Here is a 15,173-nt window from a genome sequence, read left to right as displayed (position 1 = left end):
AACACATAAAAATTGGCATAAAAGTAGGAAAATGTGCCCCAGATGCTGTATTAACTGTAAGATAAGTTTAAATGCCTCCAAAACAGGGTATGGTCTCTTATGTGTCAGCTCCCAAAGCAGCTCATCCTGAAGTTTTCTCTTTGTCTCTAATACAGGGACATGGTGTGGAGCAAAGACTCCACCAGCCAACCAATGGCTTCACAACAGGTCAGGTTCGGCAGCTCTTAAGTCTGGGCAGATAGGCAGCAAGAAGAAAAACCAGAACTCTGGTTCTGTCTCAGAAAACACTGCTGAAAACCATTTGGGAGTAGATTTCATCACTGGGACCCTAGTAGGACCAGAGAAACAGATTTTTAGGCAAAGGTGGGAAGTAATAAGATCATGTCTAGGACTTCCCTGCTGGTCCAGATGTTAAGAATCTGCCCGCCAATGCAGGGGACATGGGTTTGATCTCTGGTCCAGGAAGATTCCACATGCCGTGGGGCAACTGGGCCCTTGCTCCCCAACTGTTGCACCCATGCACCGCAATAAGAGAAGTCACTGCAATGAGAAGCCCATGGACCACAACTAGAGAGGAGTCCCTGTTTACTGCAACTTGAGAAAAGCCCAAACAGCAACAAAGACCCAGTGCAGTCAAAATTAAATAAATAAAAATTTTAAAGCACATTGTAACATCAAATTAAAAACAAACAAATAAGATTCCGTCTAGACCTTGTGTTTTCAAAGCTCCTTTTTTGTCTAAGGGGTTTGAAGAAGGGCTCACCAGCACTGCCATGCTCCCTAACCTCTGTGCCATCCTCCAGTGTTGCATGCCTTGCTCCATTTTCCTCATAATCACAGTCATGAGTCACTCTGCATCACCACTGCCCTACCTACAACCCTCCAGTACCTCTGCACTGGATGTACGAGCTCTGACCCCAGATTCACAGGGCCATTCTCCTGTGGTCCCTGCTCCTCTTCTCCCCCTCACTTCTCACCATCCTCATCAAACCTCCTGCAATTCCTCAAGGGCTTTGTGCTCTTCCTACCCTCCACATCTCCACATGTGCTGCTCTTCCAACTAGAACTTTTTTTTTTTCTCCTTCCCTATCCTACCCTCATTTGTAAGCTGCAACCTACACAAACCTTCTTGGAAGGCTGTATGACTCAGGCTTTCACTCCCTTCCCCTGGATTCTGCCCCATAATCCTACAGCAGCTTGGACCACTTTACTATAAGGCTTCGCTGGTGGCTCAGATGGTAAAACATCTGCCTACAATGAGGGATACCGGGGTTCAATCCCTGGGTCGGGAAGATCCCCTGAAGAAGGAAATGGCAACCCACTCCAGTACCCTTACCTGGAAAATCCCATGGATGGAGGAGCCTGGTAGGTTACAGTCCATGTGGTCACAAAGAGTCAGACATGACCAAGCAACTTCTCTCTCTTTGTTATATCATAACTAAGGATAACATAAGATAGCAGTTTGTGCAATGTGCCAAATTATGTTATAATATGTATCTCTACCATCTAGCATGATGACAGAGATCAGTATAGGTTAGCAGTTAAGGTAGTCATCCCCCTGTGTTTAATTCCTGGCTCTGTCACTTACTGTGTGTGTGCTGAGTTGCTTCAGATGTGTCCGACTCTTTAAGACCCTATGGACTGTAACCCACCAGGCTCCTCTGTCCATGGGGATTCTCCAGGCAAGAATACTGGAGTGGTTTGCCATGCCCTTCTCCAGGGGATCTTCCCAACCCAGGGGTCAAACCTATTACTTACATAAATTTGAGAATTTTCACTTAACCTCTCCAAATCTTGGTTTCCTCATCTACAAAACAAGAATAATCAATGAACCTACATCTTTGGGCTATGTTGAGAACTACAGATTAACTCATGTAAAGTTCCTAGTGGGGATTCTCAGGTGGCATTCATGGTAAAGAGCATGCCTGCCAATGCAGGAGGTGTAAGAGACATAGCTTCAATCCCTAGGTCCAGAAGGCCCACTGGAGGAAGGCATGGCAACCAGCTCCAGTATTCTTGACTTGAGAATCCCATGGACAGAGGAATCTGGTGGGCTACAGTCCATGGGGGTCACAAAGAGTCAGACACGGCTGAACAACATTGAACTTACTTACTTAAAGTTCCTAGTACTCTGCTCAAGTCCTCAAATGTTAGCTGCTATTATTAAGATGCTCATTGGTCAAAAACAGTGTATGAATATAAAGCTAAAATTTTTGCCCCAGGTCTTAATGAACTTGCTGTTTAACCCTGGATAAATCAATCCCCCTTTCTAGGTTTTAGGTTCTTTATCAGGAATCTTAGAAGCATCAGCAAATTATTTCTAATGGGCCATACAGAGACTGGCAGGAAACTGTTCCAGGGAGAAAACATTGGCAGTTCTGTTATTTAATTATCTTCCCCAAAACCTTTCATCTAGGTGAGTGATTTGACAAATGAGAATAATAAAGCCAAGAGAGGTAAGGTGACGTGCCTAAAATCTTATAGACAAATGGAAGAACAAAATCTAAAACCTGAGCTTAACAACCCAAGGCTAATATCTTTTCTCATTGCTATTATATCAGATTTTATCTTGAACAGAAGGAATCTCACTTAATCTCTGTCACATCATGTTATACGTAGGCAAAATAAGAATTTTTTTAAGATCATAGACTTTCAGAACTACAATGAACTTGTAAATATATTCTGATTCTACAAATGTAGCCACCGAGGACTCAAAAGGTGAAGTTCATTCAAGGTCACATAGCACCACTGTGGGCTGCCTCTCATGGCCAACACAGCCTTAATGGGTCTTTCTTGGCTCATGGCCTTGATTTGCCTAGAATATAAATTATTTCTTATATATTATATGCTTCAATCGAGGATCAATTCCATATAACCAACTAAGTACAGAAAATAATCTGAAGTGGGACATTTTGTAAATGACATTTGCTGCTATTAAGCAAGGATTTAAGGAGTCTCAATATATGGATAATGGGTAGGACTCAATGATGTTTCCATTACATGTTAATCATTTTATTCAATGACAAATTTTTGAGTGCTGACTATGTGCTAGATCCTGGGATCTTAGGTACCTGAGATACTAAAATGGATTTTAAAAAATCTCTTGCTTACTATAAAGTATACTTTTTTTTCATGATTCATTATCTAGCCTTGAGGCATGCACTACTCTAGCTAATTTTAAATGTGTTACCAAAATGGTTCGGCCAATGATTTAAAAAGCTTGGTATTTGTGATATCAAGTCATGTATGAAGATGCTTAGTGGATGATGGTTGGCTGATATTCCTTGGTACCAGAGTAACATATTCAAGCAGTCCCATTCAGTTTGAACATTCGGTTTTGTCCTGATCCAGGCCAAAAGATGGTATTCCTAGCCCTGGTCAAGAAGGCAATGGCAACCCACTCCAGTCTTGCCTGGAAAATCCCATGGACGGAGGAGCCTGGTAGGCTGCAGTCCATGGGGTCCGAAGAATTGGACACAAATGAGCAATTTCACTTTCACTTTTCACTTTCATGCATTGGAGAAGGAAATGGCAAGCCACTCCAGCATTCTTACCTGGAGAATCCTAGGGACTGCAGAGCCTGGTAGGCTGCCGTCTATGGGGTCGCACAGAGTCGGACACAACTGAAGCGACTTAGCAGCAACAGCAGCAGCCCTGGTCAGTTAGAGGACGCTCCTGTCTAGAAAAGGGAATGCTGGGCTGGAAGAAGCACAAGCTGGAATCAAGATTGCCGGGAGAAATATCAATAACCTCAGATATGCAGATGACACCACCCTTATGGCAGAAAGTGAAGAGGAACTCAAAAGCCTCTTGAAGAAAGTGAAAGAGGAGAGTGAAAAAGTTGGCTTAAAGCTCAACATTCAGAAAACTAAGATCATGGCATCTGGTCCCATCACTTCATGGGAAATAGATGGGGAAACAGTAGAAACAGAGTCAGACTTTATTTTTTGGGGCTCCAAAATCACTGCAGATGGTGATTGCAGCCATGAAATTAAAAGACGCTTACTCCTTGGAAGGAAAGTTATGACCAACCTAGATAGCATATTCAAAAGCAGAGACTACTTTGCCAACAAAGGTTCATCTAGTCAAGGCTATGGTTTTTCCTGTGGTCATGTATGGATGTGAGAGTTGGACTACGAAGAAGGCTGAGCGCCGAAGAATTAATGCTTTTAAACTGTGGTGTTGGAGAAGACTACTCTTGAGAGTCCCTTGGACTGCAAGGAGATCCAACCAGTTCATCCTAAAGGAGATCAGCCCTGGGATTTCTTTGGAAGGAATGATGCTAAAGCTGAAACTCCAGTACTTTGGCCACCTCATGCCAAGAGTTGACTCGTTGGAAAAGACCCTGATGCTGGGAGGGATTGGGGGCAGGAGGAAAAGGGGACGACAGAGGATGAGATGGCTGGATGGCATCACTGACTCGATGGACATGGGTTTGAGTGAACTCCGGGAGATGGTGATGGACAGGGAGGCCTGGCGTGCTGTGATTCATGGGATTGCAAAGAGTCGGACGTGACTGAGCGACTGAACTGAACTGAACTGAACCTTTCACAGAGACACATTCCATCCCTGTTATCTTAATCATGGTGTTTTTGCCAGTCTCCTCCTTGAAATCTGAGTTGAAAGGACAGGTAGATACCATTCATGAAGCCTGTGTTCTAGAAACGGAGAAAGAGCTGTCCAATGGCACAAAGTGAGTGAGATAAGCTAGGACCAGACATGGGGGTCTTCTGGCTGACTCCCTGTGATATCTCTGCTACAAATGCAGTCCTCGGAGTGAACTTGAGAAACAGAGGGAGGAAGATGGTGCCTTTATTTCATCGAGGAATACAAGGAAGTCTGAGAAGGGAAGTGGTGTGTGCAGGATCATGTGTCTGGGAACTGACTGAGGTAAATCCAGAACTCAGGCTTCCTAACTCTGATGATATCATCCCCTCATGAAGAAGATCTGAGGATCATATGCATGCCCAGGAAATGATGCCAGAGAAGCCTTAATCTGAAAATATTGTGCCCCATTGCAAGTATAGAGTATTAGTTTCTGGCCTCACCCAACTCAGGTTTAAGTCCTGGCTCCACCACCTTCTAGACTGGTTAATTTTTACCCCAGAGACACTGTGGGAGACCCTGAGGCAATATGGAGAGACAGGGAACCCTCATTGAGCACAGACTTCCAGCTGCCCCCATCAAGGCTCCAGGCATGTAAAACCAACCTGAACCCTCCAGAGTAACCCAGCTGTCAGTTTAATACCAGAAGAATCACCCAACTAATCCCTGCCCAAATGCCTGAGCCACAACATCATGAGATATAATACAATGTTGTCATTGAAGACATTAAGCTTAGGGCTAGTTTGTTATACAGTAATAGATATCAGAACACCCTTCCATCCTTAATCCTTAGCTCAAAGTTTGACATATAATGTGTGCATGTTCAGTCCCCAAGTCATGTCCAATTCTCTGTGACCCCTTGGACTGTAGCCTGCCAGACTCCTCTGTTTATGGGATTTTCCAGGCAAGAATACTGGAGAGGGTTGCCATTTCCTCATCCAGTGATCTTCCCAACCCAGGGATCAAACCCAGGTCTCCTGCATTGCAGGCAGATTCTTTATCATCTGAGCCACCTAGGAAGCCTTTGGCATACAGCAGACAATCATAAATACCTTTTGAATGATGAAGCTATCAAGGCCACGGGAGCAGCCTCAACAGGAGGAATAGCTAATAATGTACTGAATGCCTACCCTGTACCAGAGGCTTAACTCTTCACAGCAACTTTGTGAGGGATGTTTTGTTGTTTTTTTCCCATTTTGAAAATGTTGAAACTTAAGCACAAAAATGCGAAATAACTTGCCTAAGGAGGTAACAGAGCTAGGAACTGAAAAAAATCAGAATTAGATCCCAGTCATATTTAACCACCATGCTGTGCTGACTCCAGACAGTAAACTTCTACAGAGAGGGAAGTATCGGGGGAGCTCCAGCACTTGGGTGAGAAGCGTGTGTGTCATGCTATGGTCATCTAAGAAACAAAAAGGGGCAAACACACATAGAGACAAAGATAATGAGCCTACCTTCAGTCAAGATAATTACTCTCTTTCTTCTTAAAACCCCTTGACCTTGACCCTTAAGTCAGATCATGTAGCCATTTGGGTTGAAGGCTGAATCATTCAAATAATGATTCCGCCACGCTTCTTATTCAATTTCAAATGTCATTTAGCCTCTCTGAGTCTCAGTTTACTAAATTAAAATGGGGATAATTATATTAGCTACCTCATTAAGTCATGGTGTTAAATAAGATATATGTAAAATGAGAGTGATCTTAGGGACAGATAGTAACCATTTAACAGACAATAGTTAAAAACTAGAAACCTTAAAATAACAGCATGAGAACCCAAGGAGTCAAGTCTTCTCACTCTAGAGCTTGCTCTCTCTTCAGAAACTGCTTAAAAATCACTTCCCCCAGGTAGATGCATCCAGCTACTCTATTCTGTAAATCCAAAAATGTATCAAAGAAGGAAGGCCTCATAGACCCACAGACGAGGGTACCAACTCTCACTCCACCAATTCTTAAATCAATAACGTTAGGCCAGCTGTTCACTAAGCCTGATTTTTAAATATATAAAATGAATGTGTTTCTGGGATGAATTATGTGAGATAATCACGGAGCTTTTATTGAACCTCAATGACCAGCTCATCTCACCCCAGGAAACTTTACCACCAAGCAGTAGCGATATCTGGCTTTTCTGAACCCTTCTTCTCTCCATACCGTTCCCTCACTGAAGAGATATTCATTCTGCACTCACTCTGGGTCAGTTTCTAGAAATAAAATAGTCCTTGCCCTAAGGGGCTACGAGTTGAGAAAAGTCGTCAGCATACAGAGCTTAAAAGTATGAGGCTGTCTATGCTCTCTTTTCATGTGTCTGCCTCCTCAGTTAGTTTAATAAACTTACGAAGGGAAAATCTTTCAAGTCTTTCTGCTTCTCTCCAGCACCATCTCTCCAGTCTCCTCACCACCCTCTCTTGCCTGGCTGATGACAAGGACTCCTAACCCATCTCACTGCACCCTCTTGGGTCAGCCATTCCATTATTCCTGATCCTGAAGCCATAGTGATATTCTTGCAAATTAGAATTATTCCCTTTGTTGAAAGCTCCCTATCCACCCAGGGACTCTTCTTTCCTTTTTGAAAATAGAACACGATCTGTAATGTGGTGTAAAAGGCCTCTACAGTCTGGCCCTCACCGTCCCCTCCAGCCTCGTTCTGCATTACTTAAACCCTTGCAGCAGTTCTGTTCCTCATACAATCCAAATTCCCTACTTCCATGGGACTGCTCTTCCTAGAGTAACAGCTTACTCTCTCTAAGTCTTTGTCAGTGAAGCCCAAGGGAGTTGACTTGACAACTCAAGGCTGGTTCTTAGAGATCAGTGCTCACTCAATGTTTTCATGAACCTAAAAATCTGAGAGCAAAAAAAGACCAGCTCTGTCACCCTCCACAGGCTTTTCATTATTTAAGGAGGAAATGGGAAAGGAGAAGGCATATGCTAAAGGTTACAAAGTGACAGAGTGATAGACGAGTAAGGGTGCTGGGAATTCCCTGGTGGTCCAGCAGTTAAGAATCTGCCTTCCAGTACAGGGGACACTGGTTCTATCCCTGGTCAGGGAACTAAGATCCCACATGCCACAGGCAAATAAGTCCAAGCGCCACAACTAGAGAAGCCTTCATGCCTCTACTGCAGAGTCCATGTGCTACAACTACCAAGCTGTCATGCTGCAACTGGAGAGGAGCCTGCATGCCGCAACCAAGACCCATCACAGCCAAAAATAAGTAAATAAAATAAAATATTAAAAAGATAAATGAACAGTCACCTTTATTTAAAACAAAGAATGAGTATGCCAATGGAACTGATACCCTCCCCCCTCATGCTTCCCTGGTGGCACAGTGATAAAGAATCCACCTGCCAATGCAGGAGACACAAGAGATGAGGGTTCGATCCAGGGTTGGGAAGATCCCCTGGAGTAGACAATGGCAACCCACTCCAGTATTCTTGCCTGGAAAATACCATGGACAGAGGAGCCTGGCAGGCTACAGTCCCGGGGGTCACAAAGCGTCAGACATGATTGAGCACGCGCGCACACACACATACACACACACGCACACACACTCTCTCCTGCAGATTTAAAACAGATCCAGCACTTTCCCAGGTATGTGTACTTCTCTTGGCTGTGGTATAAACATTACAGGAAGGTGTTGGAGGCTGAGCCTTGGGCTGCAGGGCCTTGATTTGCAATTCCAACACTGCCTGACAATTCCATCATTCCTTTTTCATCACTGATCCCATTGAAAATGGATCCCACTCACAAAGAAAGAAAAATAAATAAATGACCAGTGAATATATAGAGAGATGTTCAAGCTCATTACTAAGCAGGGAAATGAAAATAAACACAACAACCAGAGTGCATTCTTCACATGTCAGATTGGCAAACAGTAAAAAGATGAATCATACCCAAGTTATAATCTTAAGGGTGTAAAGAAATGATGCTTTCATAAACTAATACTAATGGGAATGTAAACCAGGAAAATCTGTTGGCAAACTCCATCAGCTAAAATGTTCAACCCTTTGACAGAAACCTGATGTGTCCCACTGAAGCACTTCCGTAGCGTGCAGATATATTTACAAGGCTACACTGCAAATTGCGTGTAATGGCAAAAAATCAGACACAACCCACAAGTCCATCAATAGGGAACTAACTAAATAGTGCTGTCTCCACTTAATGGAGAGGATGTAATTGGCTTTTATAAGACCTATAGTATAATATCAACGTCTCAGAAAAGGATTTAAAAATTAGCAGGATATGAACCCAAAAGAGTGAGATGATATATAAAAAGTGGGCTTGAAGCAGTAGTATAAAAGTGAGTGTTTTGTGTTTTACTTTATGTGTTGTGTTGTTTAAAGCTTTTTATATGGAAATGCCTTGTGTAACTAACAAACTTAAAGCTTGATAGGGGAAAAAATGAAGAGGATTAAAGGGGCTCCATATCATCTTTTAATTTTTGATTCAGCCAGACTTTTGCCTATGTAGATGGTTGGAGGTGTTGGAAACTCAAGAAAGTCTTGACAAGAAATCTAGTGCTTATGAAATACTGCCACATACAGGAGGAAACTGCTGATTTCAGCAATTTGGACAGCAGGAGTATAGCTGATTGGCAGATCACAGTGAGCTTGCTGTGTGCAAGCTGGCAGAAATGCAGGCCCACGAGGTATATAGAGATCTTGCTAGATCTTTCATAGCTAAGGATGGCAGTATTGCAGTTCATAACTACCATTCAGGTAAAACCAGGTTTTTCCACCTCTGTGAGCAAGGGTTTTGCTTCTTCTGCACTTACTTGCCTGTTTTCTCAAACTCAGACTGTATAACTATAGACCAACTGCATTCATTTTCTATTGCTGCTAAAACGAATGACCACATATTTGGTGGCTTAAAACAATAACGCAATCTTAGGATGTGACAGTTCTGGAGGTCAGAAGTCTGAACTGGGTCTTACAGGGCTAAAATCAAGATGTTGGCAAAGCTACGTTCCTTCGATAGGCTCTGCCAGAGAATCTGTTCCTTGCCTTTTCCAGCTGCTGGAGGCTGTTTGAATCACTCGGTTCAAGGCTGCATGACTGAACTATACTTATATTATTACATCCTCCTCTGTCACTTTTACCCGCCAGTCTCCCTCTCTGAAGGACCCTCATGATTACATTGGGCCCACCTGAATAACCCAGGATAATTTTTCCATCTCAGTGGCCTTAGCTCCATCATATCTGCAAAGTCTGTTTTGCAAATTTGCAGTCACTGGGAACCGAGGAAAGCCACCTTGATTTCTCTCTCAGCAGATGTGAAATTGGGAGCCTTTAACTAATGCTACTTGCCCTCCATCACCCCTGGGAGAGGTAGGATAATTTGGGGGATGTCACACTTGAAGGTCTTTGTATATTCAAGAGTGTCAGAAAAATCACTGGTGATGGCATGAATTTTATTACCAGTGATGTTATCAATTTTGATCCCACTCCATTTCTAAAGAGGTATGAATTTAGTTCTGCTGTCATCAGCTCTTCAGGGAAGGGAGTCCTGCTCTAGCCTCTAGCCCACGGTCAGCACTCTTAGATGCTCATTACCTTGATTCTTGCCCCATTATTTTTTATGGGGCAAAGTTATACATGGGCTATCTTAGGAGTTAAATCATCAGATGTGCAGTGACATAAAACATCCCCCCATAAAAGTTCTCTCCACACAAAATCAATGATGCTGAGTGCCCTTTCCAATTACCAAAGAAGTTTCAAATATCAGAGAAAAATAGTGGAACAGGATCCAGGAATACCATGACAAAAATAGTTTAAAAAAAAAGGACCTTGACAAACTACAAGTCATGAACAAAAGTCAGTGCTGTGCATATTCAGAGTGATGCTGCTGTGTAGTATTTTTCCTGCATCCGACAGGAACCTGTGACTCTGTGCCCTGAACACCCTCACATAATAACACCTGACAGGTATATGGTGATTTTTTCAGTATATACAAGTACATGTATTATTCTATGTGATCTTTGTGCCTACTTGAAATACTGGCTGGGACCCTTACCTTTACCATACAGAGCAGAGCAAAGAAGCTCTGAGTCACTGCTCAAGGTTTCACCCTCTCCAAGGGGTGAATTACAACTTGAATTTGCAACTCTTTTACCTCTGTTTCCTCTTCTTAGAAACAGAGATTTTAAAAACTAGGTTTTTTTTTTAAAATAAATATTAATACTTGTGAAGTACTTAGAGTACCTCTTGGCACATAATAAGGGCTCAATGAGTGACATATTATCTAAATGCCAAATTAGAGCTCATTTCCATATATCATCTTGTAACTGAAAGATTCAAATATAATAAAATCAGAATCAGAGATGAGGTAGGAGGCATAAGGGGTTAATAACCACATACAAGCAAACTACCTATTTTAACACTGGGGCTCGCCACATACCCAGAATTCTCAACTGAAATTAGGTCTCCTTTCTTTCTCTCTCTCTCTCTCTCTCTCTTTTTTTTTTTTTCCTTTTACCATTTTGAGTCTCTGATTAGTATTTTTGATAATTCAATTTGTACCTGCACCCTCCATTCAACTCTAAGCTCCATCAGAGCAGAGTCTTAGCCCCTTTTACTCACTGTTGTATTTCTTAGCACCTACATGCTGCCTGGTAGATGCTCAGATACAGAGTGAATGGACCAGAAAGTGAACCTAACTGAGTTGTCATGCGCCCTGCTCCCAAATGCTACATTTTCATGCCTTGATGAAACTGTGGGATGATAACAACCTCAGAAGCTGGGAAAATACTTCACCTCAAATCTCTCTTTAATGTGTAATCCAAGTCATTGCATTAATTATCAGTTCATACTTGAGGTCATAAAATGCTTTTGCAGTCATTCATTCTTTTTCTTGGAGTCTCACTGCAGCTCCTGAAGGTTGCTATGGCAGGTTTTGTTCTCCTTTTTAGACATGTACAACAAAGACCCGAGAAAGAAAATCATCTTTCCCAAGTTCATAATGCTAGTTTGCTTACAAGCAAAACTAAACATAGGTTGCTTGCCTATTTATAATAATAATACACTTATTTTGATGATTTCAATACTCCAGTGAGTTAGGTGAACTCAATATTCAGAAAACTAAGATCATGGCATCCAGTCCCATCACTACATGGCAAGTAGATGGGGAAACAATGGAAACAGTGACAGACTTTATTTTCTTGGGCTCCAAAATCACTGCAGATGGTGACTGCAGCCATGAAATTAAAAGACACTTGCTCCTTGGAAGAAAAGTTATGACCAACCTAGACATCACATTAAAAATCAAAGACATTACTTAGTCAACAAAGGTCCATCTAGTCAAAGCTATGGTTTTTCCAGCGGTCATGTATGGATGTGAGAGTTAGACTATAAAGAAAGCTGAGTACCAAAGAATTGATGTTTTTGAACTATGGCGTTGGAGAAGACTCTTCAGAGTCCCTGGACTGCAAGGAGATCCAACCAGTCCACCCTAAAGGAAATCAGTCCTGAATATTCATTGGAAGGACTGGTGCTAAAGCTAAAACTCCAATACTTTGACCACTGGATGCAAAGAATTGACTCCTTGGAAAAGACCTTGATGCTGGGAAAGATTGAAGGCGGGAAGAGAAGGGGACAACAGAGGAGAAGATGGTTGGATGGCATCACCGACTTGAGGGACGTGAGTTTGACTAAGCTCTGGGAGCTGGTGATGGACAGGAAAGCCTGGAGTGCTGCACTCCATGGGATCGCAAAGAGTCAGACGCGACCGAGCATCTGAACTGTACTGAACTGAAGTGAGTTAGGTGGCATTTTTGCCATTTCACAAGCCAAGAAAATTTTGCCATTTCACAAGCCAGTGAGCCCAAAACTCAGGGACTTAAGCCACCATACTATATTGCCTTTTCTTTCAATGTGATTTTATTTCTACAACAGGATGGTGACTCCCTTGTGTCTTAATAGTTAATGAATTTATTGCCTCAGTCCCCATTGTATGAAGTCCTACTTGTGTTCACATTTCCTATTTTTACTTCCTTCTGACCTTGGGGAATAAGATTTAGCAGAGTTGGGACACTCTACCTTTCCCAGCTGATGGGAAAAAAAGAGAGAGAGAAGATGCCTTTCAATTATTATCACCTTAACTGGTGGAAGCCATAGTCTTTGAAAAGAGTCCATAATGAGTTTTCACAGGACAGATGAAATTATCCACAGTGTAACATGTTTCGACAGTGAAACCTGCTTATGAATATTTTGCCTTTAGCAGTTGTCAGTACATAGCATTTAATAGTCCCCATGGTATATATGTTCAGTGGAAGGCTCTAAGCTCTTGCTCCTGGGAGAGTGTGATGCTATTTCCATTCTCAAATCTGTTTAGGTCTTGAGAGGATGGCAAGATATCATAACATCAAAGAAGTTTAGAACTGAAAAGGAACTTGCAGCAGACCCAAGAGAAGATAACTTCCATGTTATAGCTGTATTCCTCACTTAACACAACGTGCAGTACATAGAAGGCACTCAGTGGAGGACAGGGAAGCCTTGTGTGCTGGAGTCCACGTGGTCGCAAAGAGTTGGACATGACTTAACAACTGAACAACAACAACTCAGCCAATAGTTAAAATTTGTTGAATCAATGAATAAGGCCCATATTGCAGATGAAGAGATAGACGCTCCATCAAAGAAAATACAATGTTATTGTTCACTCCCTAAGACATGTCCGACTCTGTGACCACATGGACTGCAGCACACCAGGCTTCTCTGTCCTTCACCATCTCCCGGAGTTTGCTCAGATTCATGTCCATTGAGTTGGTGGTGCCATCCAACCATTTCATCTTCTGCTGTCCTCTTCTCCTTTAGTGGAAAATACAATAGCTTGTCTAAAATTTACTCAGAAAATCAGAGGTAAAAATTAAGGTTGATGAGTTTTATTTTTATGATTTAGTTATTTAGTTTATTTACTTAGTCGTACTTTCAGGGGTTGTATGCTTGAGTACATACTGACGGAAGCACACAAAGGATTCAGACATGGTTCCTGATCTCTACATCCATTGAGGGAAATCAGACATAACAGCAAGCATCAGGACAGAAAGGAACTAGTGATCAACCTCAGGAGTCCTCACAGATGCATATTTCAAGTAGAAGAGATTCGTTAAAAACCCTTCTGATATTGAAAAATACCCATATGCTTACCAATAGGAGGACTGAAAGCTAAACTATAAATCATCCACATCAGGGAACATTATATAACTGTAAAAGTGTCTGATGTGATCTATGGGGGCTGACACAGAAAGATCACTATATACGGTACAGAGTTGGGAAAAACAAGTCATGTTAATCATAGAACAATGCACAAAGTATACCCCACTTGTGTACATCAGCTAATCAATCAGAACTTGCAAACCTATGGGCCACATCTGGCTTACCAGTGTCCTATCCAGCCTCTGCAGCATTTCAAAAAACTTAGAATTCATTGCCAACATCTTAAAGGCAGGAGTTTCCAGCCGAAAAGTCTGGATTTGGGGCTAGTGTTAAATTGAAGCATCTGACAATTCTGGAGATCCACAATGCCATACAGAGCAACAACTGGTAGAGGGTCATGGCTGCTCCCCAAAGGTGGGACATGTACTTTTGAATACAGCCTCCTTAATGTACAGTCATCTGTCAGTATTCCCAAGGTGTTAGTTTCAGGATCAACTCCCCAGGACCAAAATCCATGGGATGCTGAAGTTATATAAAATGGTGTAGCATTTGTATATAACCTATGTACATTCTCCTGTATATATTAAATCAACTTTAGATTGCTTATAACACTTAATATTGAATACAATGTATTCAATATTAATTGAATACAATGTATTCAATATTAATTGAATACAATGTATTCAATATTAATTGAATACAATGTATTCAATATTAATTGAATATTGATTCAACAACATTCAATGCCATGTTGTTGTTGTTGTTCAGCTGCTAAGTCATGTCTGACTCTTTGTGACCCCATGGACTGCAGCATGCCAGGCTTCCCTGTCCTTTACTGTCTCTTGGAGTTTGCTCAAATCATGTCCATTGAGTTGGTGATGCTATCTAACCATACCATCCTCTGTTGCCCCCTTCTCCTTCTGGCTTCAATCTTTCCCAGCATCAGGGTCTTTTCCAATGAGTCAGCTCTTTACATCAGGGGGCCAAAGTATTGGAGCTTCAGCATCAGTCCTTCCAATGAATATTCAGGGTTGTTTTCCTTTAGGATTGACCAGTTTGTAAATAATTTTAAATATAATGTAAATTCTATGTATATAGTTGCCTATCAGAGGCAAATTCAAGTTTTGCTTTTGGGAACTTTCTGGAGTGTTTGTTTTTTTTTTCAATCTTTTTGATCTGTAGTTGGTTGAACCTATGGACATGGAACCCACAAATACAGGGCCGACTGCATTTTTATTAATGCCTGATCCTTCCAGGCATTTTGGTCCCATACCTCCCTCCCTTGCTAAGAAGAAGAACATAGAAAACCTGGAAATATGGAAGGAAGGTGAATAGGGAGGCTTGTTGGCGGGGGGTGGGGGGAGAGTAGAGTGCTAGTAAGCCGGCTTTTACGGTTTGTTTCAAAATGCACATTCTGCTTACC

At 42.0% G+C, this 15,173-nt stretch overlaps 1 long non-coding RNA gene across 11 annotated transcripts in view; it reads right to left on the bottom strand.

The window, feature by feature from the left end:
- LOC123335033 overlaps positions 1-15,173 on the bottom strand; it is a 280,541-nt gene that overhangs the window by 249,876 nt on the left and 15,492 nt on the right. Inside the window, exon 3 of one of the 11 annotated variants that reach the window (XR_006553276.1) lies at positions 3,555-3,715. The exons of 8 other annotated variants lie outside the window; for them this stretch is intronic. This is a non-coding gene — a long non-coding RNA (uncharacterized LOC123335033). The remainder of the gene's footprint in view (positions 1-3,554; positions 3,716-15,173) is intronic. 2 more of the 11 variants (XR_006553280.1, XR_006553279.1) reach the window with 2 other exon arrangements.

Source organism: Bubalus bubalis, chromosome 9 (genome assembly GCF_019923935.1).
Source record: "Bubalus bubalis isolate 160015118507 breed Murrah chromosome 9, NDDB_SH_1, whole genome shotgun sequence".
Classification (NCBI taxonomy): Eukaryota; Metazoa; Chordata; class Mammalia; order Artiodactyla; family Bovidae; genus Bubalus; species Bubalus bubalis.
This window is presented reverse-complemented; position numbering and strand designations above follow the sequence as displayed.